This window comes from Ochotona curzoniae, unplaced genomic scaffold (assembly GCF_017591425.1).
Source record: "Ochotona curzoniae isolate NIBS_2020 unplaced genomic scaffold, NIBS_Ocur_1.0 contig_1014, whole genome shotgun sequence".
Classification (NCBI taxonomy): Eukaryota; Metazoa; Chordata; class Mammalia; order Lagomorpha; family Ochotonidae; genus Ochotona; species Ochotona curzoniae.
Window position 1 is genome coordinate 20,347,055 of NW_024464920.1, and position 13,755 is coordinate 20,360,809.

Genomic DNA, 13,755 nt, shown 5'->3' on the forward strand with positions numbered 1-13,755 from the left:
CATTCTTCTATGCATATCCAGTTTTGCCAGTCACACTTATGAAATAACTATGCTTTCTCCAGTGTATATTTTTGGTAACTTTGTAAAAAATAAGTTAGCTCTGTGTACATAGCTTGATTTTTTTCTTTTTTTAGTTCTCTATTCTGCTCCATTTATCTACATGACCAGTTCTATACCTTTTTAATTACTTAAGCTTTGTAGGATGCTCTGCAATCATGATACCTCTTGGTTGATTCCATTTTGCTCAACATTGTATTGGCTCTTCTGATTTTCAAATTTTTTTTTTGGTTCGATAGACATTTTTCTAATTTTGTAAAGAACATAATTGGTATTTTAATGAGAATTGCTTTGAATTTGCAGATTCCTTAGGTATTATGGTCATTTTAGCAATATGAATTCTTCCAATTTATTAACAAAGGATATCTTTTCATTACATGTGGGCCTTTGATAATGTCTTTCATCTGTGTTTTATAGATTTCATTTTAGAAATATCACTTATTTGCTAAATTTAATCTTAAATATTTATAAATTGTTTCGTTTTTAATGTTCTTTCTTACTCTATTGCTTTTTTCCTAATGCCTTCAATACTATATTGAATAAAACAGGTAAAAATTTACATCATTGTCGTGTTCCAAGTTGGAGAGGACTTTTTTAGCTTTTCCTCTATATTGTGTAATATTGTCTATGTGTTTGTTGTATATACTTTTATACTTTTGAGGTATTTGTTTCTGTGCTGCATGTATTGAATTTGTATCATGAAGGATTGCTAAATCTTACTAAATGCTTTCCTGCATCCTAGTGAGATAATCATATGGTTTCTGTTTTGACTCTGTTAATGTGATTTAGAACATTTGATGATCTGCAAATGTTAAGCCAATCTTGCAATAGGGGGATAATTCTCATTTGATTGTCATGGGTCATCTTTTATATGTAGTGTTGGATTTGGTTTGCTAATATCTTGCTGAGAATTTTTGTACCTCTGTCATAAATATATAAGTTGAAAATTTTCTTTTTGCGTGTGTCGTTGGTTCTGGTGACAGAGAAAGGATAGCCTTATGAAGAGTTCGGCAGAGCTCCAGCTTTTGCAGTAGTTTGGAATAGCTTGAGAGCATGGAGTCATTTTCTCTCCAAACATTGTGTAGAAATCAATTGTAAAGCAATCAGATCCTCGATTTTTCTCCCCAGAGGATCTGGAAGGATCCGTAGCAAGTAACAAGATCTAAGCAATCATCAAGTCTCCTATCAATGTCTGCTTCAAGCTCATTACTTGCTGTGAATTTTTTTTGTTTTAATCTGTTGATTTAAATCTAGTATAAGATGTATACTCAGGAATTTATTTCTTTGAGATCTTTCCAATTTATTAGCATATGGTTGTTTATAATAATTAATGACCCTTTTCATTTCTGTGATATCAGTAATAGTATCTTCCTTTTCATCTCTATTTTTATTCATTTGAGTTGTTTATACTTTTTCTTTGTTAGTCTGGTTAAGAGGTAATCTTACTTTGTTTACTTCCAGAATATTAGCTCTATTTCCTTATGGTCATTATTTTAAATTATTTTTCAGATGTGTCATAGATTTCTTTCAAATCAGGATCTATTTAGGGAGAATTACAGGGCATTTTTTTTTGAGATGGCATACTTCTTTGTTCATATATACATATTGCTACATATGTCTGTCCATCTGGTATAAGAAATCCTTCTACTAATCCTAAAGAAGGTTATCAGTTGGGTAATTGCTTTGGTGCTGTTTCTCTGTGAGCCCAGAAGTGTAACCTCTGAGTGATTTCTTCAGCTATAATCATGGTCAGCAGTCTTTATAAGTATCACAGTTGTTTAGTCTGCAGCAGCTCATAGAGGTAGTAGCTTGATTTGGAAGTGGGCATGGGCTTCCCCAGGTGTGTCTAAAGCCCCAGAGAGCTAAGTGTCCATCACAGTAGGGATTGTGGTGACAATAGGCATGTTCTCAGTGCTATGGACCTGTGGTATCAAGAGGCAAGCCTGAGCGATGCTAGGGATGCTGATACTAACAGCTGTGACGTCGGAACTGTATAACGTGAGGAGGATCTTGCCCAGGTTCTCCTGGGGCTTATAGCACTGAAATGTCAAGTGTCGGCACTGAGGGAGGTAATCGCGAGCCTACCTCAGCCCTTCCAGTGATTACTTGGTAAGGTTGGTATGGTGCGCTAGAATGTGTGGTCTTTCAACAATGGAATACAGACAGGTTCCCTGCTAGGTTTTGCTGGGTGGGTTTCAGTAACTCTGAAGAATATGGTGCTGAGAGTTACAGCCCAGTTGCTGTAGGGTGGGAAGGGTGCTACCCAAGGGTGTGCACTGACAGTTAGAAGCCTGCAGCAGTGTGATGGAGATAGAGTCTTCTCAGTGCCTCACTGGGGACACACGAGGGATCCTTGGGATTTCCAGAGCCTCCAGTCCAGTCCTGGAGCTGCCAGACGTAGCGGAGGGCTTCCCCAGGCCTCCTGTTCTGTGAGCATGTTCTTCTGGAGATTGTGTCTTGACAAACATGAATCTGGAGGAACAGAATGGGAACACGGTCCTCCCCAGGTCCTAAGGGAACTCAGAGGACTTTGCAGTCCCAGTTACAGAGCTACATGGTATGAGTGGTACTTTATCCATATCCCTCAGGAGGATCGTAGATTATGCTAGGCAATATGCATGAGCAGGTGTAAGCTTGGACCAGTGAAATGGACAGATAAGATCTTCCCTGATGAGCACGAGTGTCACAGGGATTCCTAGAACAGTCACTGATCCATAGCTGCAGAATGATGCAGTGAGGCCATTACGCATGTCCCCTGGAGTGAACTCAGGTGACTCTGTGTAATAGCACACCAAGAGGCAGAGTTGTAAAACTGCAGGACTCAGCATAGGTCACAGGCCCAGAGAGGCAGGGTAAAGTGGATTCCTTGCCAAAAGTGGTCTTACAAGGAGAGCACACACAATGCTGGGTATTTTGACTGACAGCCACCGACCTGAAGCACCAGGCTGACTTACTTACTGAAGTTTTCCTCAGTCTCCCAGAAATGAGGTATTTTATTTGCTTTTCTGGCTTTTTTTTGGTTTTTGGTTTGTTTGTTTGTCTTCCTGTTTAGGAGACAAGTGCAGGCTACAGTATTTGCCCACCTTAGGTGTCCCACCCTGCGTCTTAGATATATCATATTCATGTCCATTTCCTGTAAGGGTCAAGTGCAGAACAGTTGGAAAAGTGAGTCTGGCTTGTGATGCTGCAGAATGGTGTTTGCTCTAGAATTTCTCCAAAGGTGAGCCTATACTGCACCTGTTCGTAACCATGTCTGATGCGATGCCCTGGGGAAACCAGTGGGAGGCAAGTGCTCCAATGATCTTATCCAGTTGGGTTGTTTTAATCCTCATGAAAGCTACTGTGTGAAGCAGGACAGCTAGCATTTCCAATTTTGCCAGAGAGGACAGTTAGATGAGATACTGAAAGCCACTCCCTGGTTATTGAATTACTTAGCTCCTGAGAAGTCTGACTTGAGTGATGTAAAAGACAAAACAGCTGTTGAAGGAGTAAAATAGATGTCTACTCCTTGGTTACACAAATCCTGGGAGACTGGATGAACTTTATGAATGATTACTTAGCCTTCTTACATTTCAGAGGTGGGGAGGGGGAGAAAAATCAAGTATTATCAAAGAAAAGAAATGTTACTGAGGGACAGTGGCTAACCATCTATTATCTTACTTCAGGAAACTGAGAGAGAAGCAGCTTCTAGCTTTCCCTTTGTTCCATCAGTACAGCAACACTTCAGCAGTGTTTTCCTTGGACTGTTACCTGCAGTATACCTCAGTGAAGACTGAAATATTGATCTATTAAATTGGCAGTATAAAACACATCCGCCTGAATACAAAGTTTTAACATTTCTGGATATGAAGGAAATTCATTGCAAATGCTAGCAAAGCCTATGTGGGGGGGGGGGGAACTGGTGTTTAGTGACACTGAGCTTTTATCACAAAAAATATATATATTTTTAAAAAGGGGGATAATTGAACGATCAAAATTCATTGCAAGTTCTTTGTTCCTAGAAAAACATGCTTTGGGTTGGAGTGGCTTCCTCTGAACCCTGGCATCTTCATGGCTTCTCATTTTGTAGAACATAATGTTCATATAAAGAGAAAAGGCATAAACAAGACGAAAACCCATAGAAGTCTTGCATAAAAGGAAACCTGTTCACTGTCCAGCAGCTTGGTGCACAGAGCCAATAGTCATACACATAGACTACTGACAGTCAATAGCCGAAGTTGATCAATAGCAAAAGACTGTTAAAGACAGAGTCATGTAGGGCTAAGGAAGGAGGGTTTGCAACAGGATGTGGCTTACATGCTAACATGCAAGGGGGATCAATCAGAAAACTATGTGTTCTTCCAGCAGGGTACTAATGATTAAAGAGCATACATAAGAAGTACCTCTCTTTGCTCTGTTACCAAAGCTTGAGGATTAGGGAGTTCCTGCTCCCGTGCTGTTCTGTTGCAGCTGCTTCAGGACCTTTGTCCTGAGTTCCTGGAACGTTCTCAGAGGATTACAGCTGGTTATGGTTTCACAGTGGCAAGATTCCCCTTTGTCCTCTCCTGATCCATTGTCTTCCTACAGAAACCCATCCAAAAAGATTGCAGAGTATGGGCAGAGTGTGAAAGGTTAATAGAGAAAACATTACACTATCCTCCCAATGGTCTCTGTTTCTGCTCTGTAAATTATAGAAATATGATTTCATTCAAGTGCCTTAATCCCTTCTAATAGCATGATTCAGAAGAGTGGCCTCATCCTCTGATAAGAAGGTAAATCTGTTGATTTGATTTAAAGCAGGTGTCACCATCACGTTTCTTTATTAGTGATTAGGTTGGGAAAATATCTGTATTCCAATCTAATTAATGATGCTCTAGTGCAAGTCTCAGGGTGGGTTTATAAAAAAGATATAGCTCCTAAAACACAGGTGGGAAGAGAAGATTGACCTCTTATTTGACGCTGATGCTTGGAGCTGTGGCAGCTTTCAGAGCATAATTAAAAGGGACAAGATTAGAAAGACAACAATGACAGTCTGAGTGGCCTCGTGGTTAAGATGCCTGCATCCCCTATCAAAATATATGGGTTTGCTTACCCAGTTTTGGCTCCTGATTCAGACCCCAAAGTCATCAGAGGAGGCATTGATAGTTGGTCTTTGCCACTCACAAGGGAGACCCATATTGCATTTCTGGCTCGCAGCTTTGTCCCAGCCCAATCTTGGCTATTGTGTGCATTTAGGAAATGAACTAGCAGATAAGAGCTCAGTCCCCTCTCCACAATGTCTGTCTAGCAGATTCCGTCTCTCTACCTCTGTTTTTACCCATCACTGAAATTTAAAGAAAGCAATACAACTTTTTAATGAAAATTTTAAGATATTGAAAATTCCATAGGCATAAAAACCTGGGTCCTGAATGACAATATGATGTTTCTAACGCTCTAGCTTCACTCTACCTTGTTGGTATTAGCTTTTCTCAGTGTTTGTGCCAGTGGTTGTCAAACTTTGCTGCATACCAAATTTTACCTGAAAAAATTTTAAGAGCCCTAATTCACAATTCTTACCCCTTTTGCAGTTAGACCAGAATATTAGGTTGGGGGCCAGATCTCATCTTAAGGATTCCAAGGGATTTCATTATGCATTTGGAAACCATCTACTCTGTGCTATTTTGAATATCTTTCATTTCATTTTTAAAAATTGTTATTTCTATTTTGGTTCTTCCCAACTGAAACAAAGTTTAAACACAACAAATCTAACTGAAAACATTGTCTGAGTAGCTATACTGCATAATAAACAGCATTAAGGAAATTATAATAGACTCAAAAATGCTTTAATGGATTTTAAAAGGAACACTAAGTCAGTTACTTAGCAATCAAATTGAACCATATTCAAATGTAATCAAGTTCCTACTATTCTTGATAGAGTAGTTTCGCTGATTATTTCCTCCCATAAAGCTTTGTATCTATTAAGTAACATCAAGTTTAATTTATGTAAAATAAATTAAAAGTGAGAGACCCCCTTACATCTTTATTAAATTAGGTCTTTGAGAAATATATCTGCATTACAAAAACAAATTCTGGTTTCCGTTACACATAATTTCCAGAATGAAAGGTTAGTTATTTGTGTCATCTGTTAAAAATCATGCCAGCAACATAAACACACAACTTTTAAAATCATTGTTGAATACTAATGTAAGGCTCCTAATACCCTAACTGATTATCTGGCCCAGGAGTTATAAATCTAAAAAAAAATTAGGGCTCTGCACGACAGCATAGTGGCTAAAGTCCTCACCTTGTGTGCAACATGATCCCATATTAGTGTCCCAGCTGCTCTGCTTCCCATCCAACTCCCTGCTTGTGGCCTGGGAAAGCAGTTGAGGATGGCCCAAAGCCTTGGGACCCTGCACCCACGTGGGAGACCAGAAGAGGCTCTTGGTCTTGGCTTCAGATCAGCTCAACTTGGCCATTGTGGCCACTTGGGGAGTGGATCAGCAGATGGAAGATCTTTCCAATAAAAATAAGTGAATCTTAAAATAATACTTCACAAATAGCCCAATTCGTTATGCTCGGTGCAGGCAAACAGAGGTAGCACACCCAACAGTTCACCATGAATCCTGGTGCCAATTTTGTGACTCAACCTATTTACATAGGCAACATTTTCCTCCTCTTCAAGTCTATCCCTCCTATTATTTTGCTGAAGAAGATTTCTCATCATCTTTGACTCTAAATCTCACAGAGCAAAAATTCTGAAGTCCTTTCCCTGAGATTCACAGGGAAGCTTCCTGCTCCTCCAGTGACACTTTAATTAAGTATTGACATTGGACCCAAGATCCTGCTTACTGTCCCCATGCAGTCCAAGTGTGGAGATATGGGGTATCCTAAGTCTTAGCCCTATTTGTGATAGTTCTGAGTCATGATCTCCTAAGACTGCTTCCGAAGCAAACCTTCATTTTCTTTGAAGTTATCCGTGATAATCACAGTGCTACTCACTTTACAAAATAAACCAACCTGGGTTGTGCATTCAGTGTAATGGTAAAGTGCTGGTTGAGATTGCCACATTCCTTAGCAGGATGTCTGGATTCCAGACCAAGCTCCACTTCTGATTCCAGGTCCCTGCTAGTGCACATCCTGGGAAGTGGCAGGTGATAACTCAAGTGTTTGGATCCCGCCACCCATGTGAGAGACCTGGATTGAGTTCCAGGTTCTTGACTTTGGCTTGGCCCAGCCCTTTGTTTTGAACCTTTGGAGAGTGAACCAGCAGAGCGAAGATTCCCTCTCCCTCCTACTTCCCCTCCATACCCCTCCCCACTCCTCTGCTGCATTCTCTCCCTCTCCTCTCTATGCACATAAGAAATTAAGTAAATCGTTGTGCTTTTGATTGATCGGGATGATATTCTGCCAGCTCTGCTTTCAGATCAGAGATGGTCTCCCCAAGAAACTGTTGAATTTATCTGGACAATAAGATGCTGGACCCTATGCTTGCAATGAAAGAATCCTGACTGAATTTGAACTGTAATACTGCACCAAGGTGGAGGAATCCACCATGAGGGAGGGTATGGGGAGGGGTTTGGGGGGAATCCCAGAGCCTACGAGACGGTGTCACATAATGCAATGTAATCAATTAAAAAAATTAAATAAAAAAGAAATTAAGTAAATCAATTAAAACAATTTAAAACTGGCATACCAACAGTTGAGTGGGCTTTACCTTAGTAGATCATGTCAGTATGGAAGTTAATTTTACCAGAGAGGAAATTCTTTTAACAAAATAAAAACCCTTAAGATAAACATTGAAGTAGTGAGGACATAAAGTGGAACTATAGATTTTGAAACAACTATAGAATTACCAGGTAATTTTTCTTATATCTCTGATAAAAATGAATGGGACTTTGTATCCAGTGTCTGGGAGTGTCTGCATCCATCTGAACGGATGGCATTTTTCTGACTGAAGGCAGGTACTAACGAAGCACTTCAATGTAATTAAAACTTTCCTAGTGTTCCTGCCCCACCTCCTTCCCACCCCACCTTTCCAACCTGACTTAGATTTTTATGGGATTTAATTTGAAAGATGGAAATACAAAGGCAAATTTTCCTCATCCCTCAGGACAGGTTAATAATGCATTCAGATTCAAATCATCTTTCACATTGATAAAACTGACCCACTTTGTGCTTTCAGAGAGAAAGAGACTTAAGAAATATTTTTCGCATATATATGTTGCATTTTGGTGCCTTTCTTCTTACATACTATAATTAAACCTGACATATCACTTCCCAAAGTTAAATGAAGTTTGGCTCATTTTCAGATCTGGGCTCTTTAATGAGTTAGCATCTCTGCTGCCGAAGACAAGTGTATTCACTGCTTTGCATGCTGGGGAATTTTCCTGACAGTGGTGATAATGATGCAGATGTTTTTCCTTGTGGGAATGTTCCGACAATGCCCCTAATGAAAACACATGGCCACTTCCTGACAGTTTTTTTTTCAATCCTTTCTCAAAATGAAAATCTCAAATGCCTTCATCCTAAATTGGCAAATGTAAACAGCCATTCTTTTCTCCACATCATTTTTGTGGTGTTCTGCTGTAGCAATAAAGTGATCCTATTCTTTGCTTTGTATCTTTCTCTGGGCTTGAAATGGAAACAGCTCTTACAAAATCTTATGCAGATCTCAAGTAGTGTGGGGATAATTGGAGCATTGGGGTCAAGCCTCAGGAATTGGTTCTTAGAATTGATTTGCCCTGTCATCTTAAACCTCATGTCAAGGTCAGCTGATTACATTTCTACAGAGGAATACATTGACTGCAAATTCTATGCCTTTAACTTACAAATGTAATTTTATCTTTTGGGGTTTACATACAGTACATGGCAATTATGAATGAAGACCTACATAAACCATATTTGAACAAACCTTTTCTTAAAAAAAAAAAAAAGAAATTTTGCAAAAATCCACCTGAGGTCTTTGCCAAATCAATTATGACATGTAATTAAACAACTCATCAGGAGAGAAGGCCGAGGTGCCTGTGCAATCTGAATGATTAAAAAATAAAATGTGTGTCTGGTAGTAGCTTGGTTAGGAGATGTGCACTGTTGGGTGGGTGATTATGTGACCCCTATCTTTGAGAGGACACCAGGGGGTGCTGTAGAGCAAACTTCAGATATGTTTAGGCAGTTTATTAACTGTGACATGTCCAGTTATCCCTTCAGTGAAGGAACCTGAGCTAGAGCTCTGATGAAAGTCGTGCTTAAGACGGCATCCCTAAAAGCCATATCGAAGCTGAGCATGTGAAAGAGCCAGAAGTTAATTTAGTTTGAAATAACAACCTTCATCTTATAAGAATGATTAGAACCCATCAAGCATGATCCCTTGAACTTAAGTGTAACCGACAGAGCACAGGAAGAGAGGGAACCGCATCCTCGCTCCTGTGAAACATGCAGTCCGCGTGTCAGGGATCGTGGGTCAGGGTGGCGTTGGTAAAGGCAATCCTTACCTGAAATTCTTCATTCTGCTGATCTTCCTCAATAGGAAAATTTGAGCCACCCACTGTACACCCTCAGCTTCCCAGCTGGGGATGACAAGGTACTCGATGTTGTGCTTCCAGCTTTCCTGCTATAAACAAGTGTGTTTTTTGACATCTGCTTAGTGCCTTGTTCATCACATTTTTTAAGGTTTTTTTTGGAGTGACCTTCACCTGCGCTGTAGTGCTGAGGTTCTGTCAAATGCTCCAAAGACAAGAAGCTGAGCTGCAGCTTTCAGGAAAATACGTATTTTAGATAAGGTTCTTGGAGACTGTGTTATAGTGTGCTCTTGGTTTTGTATTCGATGTTAATGAATCACACATGTACACTCAATAGGATGCCTTTAAACAAAATCACAAATAAGACAAACCCGTGAATGTACTGGTTTTTAAAAAAATGTGACCAGCATCTCATAAGGACCTAATGGTAAATTTTTCCTGGAAGCAGTGATTCAATGTGCTGGTAAACATTGATAGAAACTTTATAGGACACACACACACACCGAATATCATTGGTTGACAGTTCCGCCTTTTAAAGTAATCAATTCAGAATGTAAATCACACTGTGGTGTACAGTTATATCTTGTGAAGGATCGTAGCTCATAGCTCTACCAGTCACTCAGAAACTGAAATATAAAGGTGGGGATTATTTCTCAGGTTCAGTAGGCTAACAAAGTGTGCCTCATTCAGTGTAGAGCTACTGTAAGCTGAAGGAGCTGGGCAGAATTGAGGCATTCATAAGTTCAAACATCTGACAACTTCTCTGGAATAAAACTATATCTTCCACTTCCCTTCTTGAGACTGCATTAGAGCTTTTGCAGGTATGACAACAATACTGAAGGCAGAGGGCTGTTTTCAGCCCACAATGTTGAAGGCTGGAAGTTAGAACAGTGTAAACCCAGCTCTTGTGCAGGTCTGCTTGCAGATGTTAAGAGTGCTAATTGGAGGAAACCATATCTTTTAATTTTGTTATTTATTTAAAAGGCAAAGGAAAGGAGAGGAGGAGGAAGAAGGAAGAGGGGACAGAGAGAGTGAGAGAGAAGTGAGAAGGAGGAAGAGAAAGAGCTAGAGCAAACTAGAGAGAATCTTCTGTCTGCTGCTTCACTCCCCAAATGGCAGGAATGGCCAGGGCTGGGGAAGACTGAATCCAGAAGGTAGGAACTCCATCCAGTTGGTGCAACTAGGCAGATAGTTAAAGATTCAGCAAGGGCCCAGTGTGGTGGTTCAGTGGCTGAAGTCTTGACCTTTTAAGTGCCAGGACCCCATAAAGGTCCTGGCACATGACCCAGCTGCTCCACTTCCCATCCAGCTCCCTGCTTCTGACCTGGGGAAGCAGAGGAGGATGCCCCAAAGCCTTGGGACCCTGCACACACGTGGGAGACCTGGAAGAAGTTCCAGGCTGCTGGCTTCAGATCAGCTCAGCTCTGACCATTGCATCCACTGGGGAGTGAATCAGCAGATAGAAGAAATTTGTCTCTGTCTCTCCTTCTCTCTGTAAATCTGACTATCCAATAAAAAAATAAATAAATCTTTTAAAAAAAAAAGGTTAGGCAGGAAGGACTTCTTTTGAGGATATTAACTGGTTATTTTGAAAGAGTTAGAGAAAGAATTTTCATCTGCTGATTCACTACCAAGATGGCCACAACAGCCAGGGCTGGGCAAGACAGAATCCAGGAGTGTTTTTTGGCTGTCAATCCAATGACAATTGTAGCAGCTCTAGCAGAACCCCAGGTAGTAAGCACTCAGCTCATTTGTTAGGATGACCTGGATAATCCTGCTATCAAATATAAGTAACAACTTGCCTCATTCCCACTCCTACGTACAACAGTGAGGTTCATAGGACAGGTTCCTTCACATGGCCAGTACCACCAGTGTGAAGAGGGTCACTTGAGGAGGAACGCTGGGAAAGATGACTGAAACTCTCACGGTTACTGCAAATGGACAAGAACAGGAGGAAGGCAAGGTGTTTGTGCCAGAAGTACAGTCAAATCCTGGTTCTCCTCTCCAAGGTGGCACTGAGAAGTGCTGTGCCCTGTGTGCTCAGCCCCATGTCCGTCTTCCTTGGAAAAGCCTGCTTTACTTAACCATAGACTCTGCAAACACATTGATACCATGCAGGCACAAATCGCAGATGGTCCCAGATTCATAGCCTTTAGAACTAAGAACATGGATAGCAAGCCAGGTAAAGAAGATACCCTCGATTGGAGCGCGTGAATGTGTAGAATGTGACCAAGATGACAATTCTCTCAAGATAAGCTAATGATGAAATGGACACTCCACAAAAACTCATAGCAAGTGCAACAGTATTTTCAGACCACATTCCTATGTCCAAACGTCTACAAACGAGGCGGGCAGAGAAGAGTTAGGTCAGGAGTGAAGCTGCCAGTGTCAGGCGTACCTAACAGACATGAAAGCCTATAGACTTCAGCTTGGTATTTATTAGTCCTGGAAGGAAGGAGGCTGCCTTTCTTGATTCTTCAGAAATTATACAGAAATTTTAAGTTAATGGAGCTTTGGACCTGAACCAGCATGTACTCATCATCTTCTTGTCCCTGATGGCAAAAAGTGTATGATGTTGGTAAAGAAAAACATCTGACCCCAAACACGTTGACAGTTTGCCCAGTTGCTCCACGTCCTGAAGGATTCACTTTCTGCTGACATTAGTAGGAGGTTGAGGTTCTTCATTTACAAGGCCACATGGGCTGGGGAGTTCTGGAAACTTGTCTTTCAGAAAGGGAGTCCAACCCCCAGCAGGAGGGGCACGTGCTGGGCAGTCACTCTGCAAAATGGTGACTGCCATGCTTGAGGCACGGTTCCATTCGCTCTTCTGCTATACGGATTGGCATTAAATCTGGAATATAGGTTGAATGAGATTTTGTTTTACAACTTGAATGACATGTCTCTCACTTATTCACGGATAAATTGATCTTATGTCAGTACTGGACATTGCTCTAAATCTTTTACAATCTGGTGTATAGATTATGAATGATGAACTGTGATATTGTTTCATTTACTTCTTAGAATTTTTTAACAGTAGTCAAAATATTGGATATCTGTCAGTGACTCAAGAAATAATTTTTGAAAGAAATTTCCTTTGGGAAATACATACATAAGATTATATGCTCTTTTTACAAGCCAATAATTACTTTGAGATTGGCCATGTTTTTTCATGAATCAGTAGTTTGTACTTTCATTGCTGAGCAGTAATCTATTATATGGATATAACAAGTTAGTTTATTCACTCACCCGTTGGTCGGTGGGTATTTGGGGTAAAGACCATCTCTCCGTGAGGGATGTGGGTTCCTTGTAAGTATTGGCTTACACTGAGCTAAATTGATCTGCCAAGTGTAGTTTGCTAAAATCTTACCGAAGGAGCAAGATGCCAGTATCTGTTAACAAAGTCAGGTGAGATGCCTTTGACTGAGTTATCCACTTTAAACAATTTATCGTAAAGAAGTATTCTCACACTTGCAAAAGGCAGATGACCAGGGTTATTTGTTGCAGTAAAAATTAAGAGAACAATAAGAAACACTTCATCAGATGACAGATTAAATAAATTATGCACACAAATTGGAGTAATAGAAAACTTTAAATAGAATGAGCATTAATATGTACTGTTATGTTATTATTTTAAGAAGGTTTTACAAATAAAAAATAAAAGATTATATAAACAGTATGATGGGAGCCATCAATATGACTTACCAGGGAAAAAATATGCCATGTTTGACTAACAGTGCATCTCAAGGACCCAGAAAAACGGCAAGAAACCCAATATTACTAGGGAAAAAAATAACTAACATTAGAAGGCAAAAAAAATTGAAACAAAAAAAAATGATACTTCAGATTAGTGGTTTTTAAAGCTCATTTTAAAAAAAATAAACAAAATAAATACAGTATTGGACCAAATAACCAAAAAATTGGGGAGAGATCCAAATCAATTAAATCAGACATGAAAGAGGAAATGTAGCAGTGGACACTGTGACATACACCACAGGAATTACTGCTAGGAACTGTTTGTAAACAAGTTGAAAAATCTAGGAAAAGGGACATTTTTGGACACATATAATCTGCTTAAGTTGTGTCAGGATGACACAGAAAATCTAAATAGATCAATAATTAAGATGGATACTGAGTCAGTAATAAAGTCCCACCAAGGAAAGAGCAGTAGGACTGGGATGGCTTCAGTGATCAGTTCTACCAAATTATACAGGACAAATTA

General features: G+C 40.0%; 1 protein-coding gene across 4 annotated transcripts in view; it reads left to right on the forward strand.

The window, feature by feature from the left end:
• LIN7A (lin-7 homolog A, crumbs cell polarity complex component) overlaps positions 1-13,755 on the forward strand; it is a 138,841-nt gene that overhangs the window by 63,185 nt on the left and 61,901 nt on the right. The window contains exon 1 of one of the 4 annotated variants that reach the window (XM_040989921.1): positions 4,630-4,808. The exons of 2 other annotated variants lie outside the window; for them this stretch is intronic. The gene's annotated coding sequence lies outside the window, so the exon portion shown is untranslated. Of the gene's footprint in view, positions 1-4,629; positions 4,809-13,755 lie in introns of those variants that run through there. One more of the 4 variants, XM_040989923.1, reaches the window with a different exon arrangement.